Source organism: Perognathus longimembris, chromosome 2 (genome assembly GCF_023159225.1).
Source record: "Perognathus longimembris pacificus isolate PPM17 chromosome 2, ASM2315922v1, whole genome shotgun sequence".
In the NCBI taxonomy this organism is placed as follows: domain Eukaryota; kingdom Metazoa; phylum Chordata; class Mammalia; order Rodentia; family Heteromyidae; genus Perognathus; species Perognathus longimembris.
In genome coordinates, this window is record NC_063162.1 from 25947495 (window position 1) to 25954279 (window position 6785).

Sequence of the window (6785 nt, forward strand, 5' to 3'; positions counted from 1 at the left end):
AACCCAGTATAGTCCAGGGAGAGGTTGCCCTATCCTATATCAGCTACAGACTTCCTGGAGAGGAAATGACATTTATATGGTATTGAAGAGTACTTGCCTCCTCAGTCTCCAAATCATGCCCACTAAGAAATGTAGGACAATTGGCTTTCAAATGACTTAAAGACCCAGGGCTTACTTAAGAACCCTTTCGGAAAAGTGGGTTACAGACTATAATCATCATAATAAAGTTGTCTATTATGGTTTCTACTTTGAAGCTGTTGTTCACTTAAGAGATATTTGTTCAGAAGTCACTTTCTGGATTTGTCAAATAAGACTTCAATGTTCATTACTTTTAATGCAGGCATATGTTGTCCTAAGTGTGTTTGATTATACAATCCTAAAGGTGCAAATGTATTATTCTTTACTATTCTTCATTCCTTTAGAGCAAGCCGGGTACAAGGCATTTACTTAATTCCTAAGTAAAATCAAGTCTCTGCTTGATAGAGTATAAATTCTACTATAAAAAGAGAAAAATAATGAACCAAACCCACATCATATGGTAGCAAATACCATCAAGAAAAAGAACCCAAAAGTGTCCAGAGAATAATTGTTGGGAGAGTGTTTTACGACGACATGAGGCATGCAAAGGCTTGAGAGTAAAGAGGCTGTGGGCAGCTAGGTATCTGGTGGTTGAGCGGTCTGGACAGAGTGGGTAGCAAATAAATACAAAGACTGTAAGGAACAACATGTTTGGAAGGAAAATGGAAGACAGTTGGTGTCTGGAGTGAAGAAGTGATGGTAGAAGTAATCAGCAACCATATAAAAGAATATAAGGCAGAACACCTCCCTAAAAGCAAAGAATGAAAATTAGAGTCTACAGCATAAGGCCCAAGTGGGTTTGGCAAGGGCAACACCTGATTATCTCTAGAGTTTGTAACCCAGTGACTGTTCGCTAGTAGAAAGCCATTGCATCTCATTTAATTATTTTAAGTGGATGCATGCAAAAGGTAAAACATTGAAACACACACAGACTGTATACAGTGATTAGTAAATCTCCCTCCTTTTCTGACCTCAGGTCTTCCCATAGGCACCAGAACTATTACTTTCTTTTATAACCTCCTAGACTATATCCAGGTCATCTTGCCCCATTTTGTGCACCAATGGTAGCACAGCATGTTTGTACATGTCCTAACATGCTGTGTTGTATATCTTGTTTTTGCTGTGAAATATGTTCTAGTGAGGATTCCTCAACAGGATTCTTGCCAATGGTTATGTCAAATTATACTGGATGTAAAGCATTGTGAACCAGAAGCTGTGGGCTGTGGTTCCTACTTTTGGATTTTTACTATTTGTAAGAATTTGTAACTGCTATACTATGTAACTCACGGCAACTACTGTCATCATCCACTATCAACATCCTTGCCTATGACACCATTATCTCTCACTCGGGCTGCTATAAACCTATTAAGTGGCCTCATGGCCCTCACCTGTTTCCAGAATATTTGATATCTAGCAGCTGGAATAGTTGTAAAAATGTTTCTAATACTTGATGCAGGCCAAGTTCCTATGGCCACACTTCCAAACTATTTTAGTATGATGTATAATGTTAAAGACAATTTCTTATTTTCAAGACTAGGAACCAGAATATGTAGACAAATTATTTTGCCAGAAGGCATTACAGAATAACATGGATTATACTTCTTCTTTTCTTTTTCTTTTTCTTTTTTTTTTTTTTTTTTTTTGCTAGTCCTGGTCCTTGGACTCAGGGCCTGAGCACTGTCCCTGGCTTCTTTTTGCTCAAGGCTAGCACTCCGCCACTTGAGCCATAGCGCCACTTCTGGCCGTTTTCTGTATATGTGGTGCTGGGGAATCAAACCCAGGGCCTCATGTATACGAGGCAAGCTCTCTTGCCACTAGGCCATATCCCCAGCCCCTGGATTATACGTCTTGATAAAATGGACAAGACCTTTATTTTTTTGTATGTGTTTACTTGACTAGGCCACAGGATCCCCGGATATCTTGGTCAAACATTATTCTGGGTGTTTGTATGAGGATTTTTAAAAGTAAGATTAGTAGGTTAAGTAAAGCAGATTGTTCTTCCTAATGTGAGTGGTTCTCATCTACTTAGTTAAAGGCTTGAATCAAATTAAAAGTAAGTCCCAAGTAAGTAGGACTCCCTATTGCCTAACTTCTTTGATCTTGGACATAAGTCTTTTCTGGCTTTCAGACTCAAATGCAAACAGGCTTTTTTTGCATCATGAGCCTGCCAGTTTTCAGACTGGAACCATAGGTTGTCTCTCCTGTTTGCCCGCTTGCTGAGAGCAGATTTTGGATTTCTCAGCCTCTATGAGTTAATTTTCCATTTTATATCTGTATATCTTTATCTGTTGTTTCTATGTGTATATGCATAAACATATACATGCATGTGTATTTATATAGACATAGGTACATACATATCCTCTAAGTTCTTTTTTTCCTTGGGAACCCTACTACAATGGATTAAACAGACTTCACTCTGTCTCTCCCCCCTTGACACAGCTGTGCAACCTGGACAGAACTGGGTATGTTGGCTCATGTCTATAATGTCAGAACTTGGGAGTCAGACACTATATAGCAAGATCATCTTTTTTTTATTAATTAAATTTTGTTGACAAGGTGTTGTGCAAAAGGGGTACAGTTACATAATAGGGCAGTGAGTACATTTCTTGTGATATCTTACACCCTCGTTTTTCTTTCACTTCCCTAGATCAGGTAGGCATATATATATATATATAATACCCAGTGTACCAAAATCATATACAGTAGCCATGTGGTGTATGCCAAAGGAAATTCACCTAGAATTTTAAATATAACGTCAACAATAGAGTTTACTTATCCTTGTCTTACATGATCATATATACATAGCTGTTGAGCTATTGTGATCCAATGAGAGGTCTGTTTTAGACCTTTTCATGTTCAGTAGTTGTTTGGTTTTAGATACCTAATGTAAGGTCGCTGACCCAACCCTGTGGAAATACCATTTGACAAGAAGTTTTTGGTTTTGCAGACCTGGTCTCTACTGTCCCCCCCCACCCCAACAGTCATATATCAAGGAGACAATGCGCCTTTGTTCTCTGTGTTCTAAGCTTGTCTCACTCAACATTATTTGTTCACGTTCTGACCATTTCCCTGCAAATACCAATATTTCACCATTTCTAATCGTTATGTAGTATTCCATTGTGTATAGGTACCACATTTTTTGGATCCATTCATCTGTACAGGGACATCTGGATTGTTTCCATATTTTGGCTATTGTGAATTGTGCAGCAATAAACATGGATGTGCAGATGTCTTTTTGATATCCTGAGACCTGTTGTTCAGGATAGATGTCTAGGAGTGGTATGGTTGGGTCATAGGGTATGTCTATGCTGAGCTTTTTGAGGAATCCCCTTACTGTTCTCCAAAGTGGTTGTATACTAATTTAGCAAGATCATCTTTTAAAAAAAGATGAAGCAGCCATTCGAGGACACTGTAAAGGAAGTGGTAGCATGGAATCAAGGAAAGCTGTAATTTGATCATTTGAAATATCACTAAACTAGCAGTGAGCTATCCATTCTCCTCCAGGAGCCTCCAGCTTGGATTTTGCCTAAAATCTACAAATAGCCATCAGGACCGAAACAGGACACTAGGAAAATCCCTTTGGTCATGAGGAAGTAGAAAGCAGTCTCCTGCTCAAGAAGAGCAAGACAATACCCGTTTATCCTTTTTCCTTCCCTCCCTTCATCCTTCCTCCTCCATCCCTCCTGCTCAAACCACCGGGCCATCCTGCGTTAAAGCTGTGGTAAAGAAGGAGGTGCTGGCCTCTAAATACTGAGGGAGGGGAGTTTCCTATCTGGTCTGAGCAGCTGTGGGTGTTTTCCTCTTTGTTCTGCCACTGCTCCATTCTGGACAGAGGTACAATGATGGGAAGTGTGTGGCACAGAATTAGAACCCAGACTGATGGCTGGCGAACAAAAAAAGGGGAAGCCAGGGAACTGCAAAGCACTGGGGAGGTGTTGGAGAAGGAGGCGGAATTTTTGGACAAAAATCTGATAAAAATAACTGGGCTTGTCTCTGAGTCTTGTGTGGATATATCCACTCTGAAAAGACCCAAAACTCTGAGTCTCCCAAAATCTCAGGCTGACCACTCTATTGCCTATTTTTTCATCCTTCTTTTGACAAAATACCTGACCCAGGCTTCTTATGAAATAAAGAGAGGCATGTTTAGCTCAAGGTTTTGGAAATTCAAGGTCCAAACTTGGGGTGGGAGCTGATTTGTGACCTGGTAAAAGGAATGAACAGCCGCCCCTCTCCTCCCACCAACCCTCCCTCCCTTGCTTCTTCCCTCTCTGCAGAAGCAAAAGGACATGCACCAAGTCAGGACACAGAGTAAATAACCTACCATTCACCCCAAAGGCACACTCTCAATGACCTAAGATCCTGCACTAGGTCCTGCCTTCAAGGTCTATAGTATTTCTCATATGCAAACTACTTAGGATCCAATCCGAAGTTACTCAGCAAGAACAAGAACAAGAACAACTCTAGGGGCTGGGAATATGGCCTAGTGGTAGAATGATTGCCTTGTATACATGAAGCCCTCAGTTTGATTCCTCAGTACCACATATATGTAAAAAAAAAAAAAAGCCAGAAGTGTGCTGTGGCTCAAGTGGTAGAGTGCTAGCCTTGAGCAAAAAGAAGCCGGGGACAGTGCTCAGGTTCAGTGTTCAAGCCCCACGACTGGAAGAAAAAAAAAAAACCTGGACAACTCTATGGGAAAGATAGTCAACAGATACCAACACTAAGGATGAAGAATTATCTGACATTTAGTTTCTCGCTGGATTGAAGGCTTCTACAACCCAAGTTTCCTCCGCTTTAAATGCTCTTGCACCTGGCTTCCTCTCCTCTCTGACAGTTGCTGTGACTTGCCTACCCAACAGCTACTTCCCCATTCCTCTCCACCAATTTAACATCACTTTTATTTAGGAGAACTCCATCTCCCATCTTCCCTGTGGTTTGGAGTGATGCAGTTCTCACTGGTGGGATATAAGTAGAAGATACTGTGGCTTCCCAAGGTTGTTTAAAAAAAGAAAAGCAAAACCCTGGTGGCACAGGCCTGCCGTCCCAGAGGTTCTAGGGAGGTGGAGATAGGAGAAACTTCATTTGGAGCCCAAAAGTTAATAATACCTTATCTCAAAAAAAAAAAAGTCAGGTATGGAGTAGTGATACATGCCGACAATGCCCGCCACAACCAAGCCCATCTGGGGAAAAATACAAGACTATACCTGAAAAATAAGCTGAACACAAAAGAACTGGGGGGAGGGGGTAACTTTAGTGGTAAAATGCTTGCCTCGCAAGCACGGGGCTTGGGGTTCAATTGTATTTATTGCAAACCACACCAAACAGCTGGCACCTTCTATTTCCCCTTTCCTTTTCTGTATTTTATGGTTATGAAAATGGTTGTGAGGCTAGAGCCATGTTTGTCTCACCATCAGCCCTCTCAACACCACCTGGGAACTTAAAAATGCACATTACTGGGTTCTAATTCAGATCCATTAAATCAGACGCTCTGGGTGTGGGGCCCAGCAATCGGTGCCAACAAGCTCTTTGAGGGATTCTTACACTTACTGGACCCTTGAGAGCCGCTGAATGAGAAGACAGAGGCCTCTGGAGATGTGCTTCATTCACAAAGTTGGATGCAAACTAGTGCACCCAGGAGAGCCAGCAAACCAATCACTGCGCTAGGTCTGGATGCCTCATCTGGATTTTGCTGTTATGCAGCAACCAAATGCAGTTCTGACTGACAAATCATTTTCCAAAAGCACCAACACTATCTCTTTAGAGAGGCCTTACTGACCACTCCATCTCCCCAGGGTCCTCCACTATCCATTTGAATCCTATATGGCACTCGCCACTGTTAGGGAGATTTCCATCCACTACACCTAGTTTGCTCTCCTACTTGCTGTTCCTTTGCTACAGTTCATTTCCCTGAAGGCTATCAGCTTTTCTCCAGCAGGTTCTTTGTCTTCTCACTGCTATTTTCCATACTCAAGTGTATGGCACCAAAGGATAGTCTGTAATTATTTGCGGAGTGATTTTAAAAACTTTTAAAAATATACATTCCATTTAAAATCATATGTTTAAGCATTTGAATGGAAAAAATGGTCACAAAATTTCACAATTGTCAGGAAAAGTAATTGAAAAGTAACCCATACACTTGTAAAAGATGCATATAATAAAGAGAAATTCTTCATGCTTGCCAGTGAGCACTACTCTTCAGTTGCCTTTCAATTCTAAAATCATAAACAATGCAAAAGCCATTCAAAGCCATTCAAAGTTCCACGGAAATGAGCATTTCTTTGGCAACCACATCTTTCCATAAGCACCATTCTGTGTGACCTCAATCTAAGTGGAAAACTTGTTTAATAACACCTCGTGCAACATTTAAACACAAACATTCAAATAAAAACAAAGATCCTGATCAGTTTTCTTATGTATGACAGAAGAAGACATACACAATCAGATTTTAACCTTGAGAGAAAAACACTCCTTTACCCCTATTCCTATCTACAGTGGGTAGAGGGGTTGCCTACGGATGAATGTGGGGTCCTTTGCTGTCTATGAGAGTGAGCTAAGATGGTTCCATGCTCCTGCAATGGCAGCAGTGGATTTATCTTTTACCTTTACCTCACATAAGACTACTCTTGTCAATTTTTGGAAATCTGTATCCTTTGATGATACTTTTTAAAAGATTATTTTGTAATATCACATTCAAGTAAATTGTGTAAATA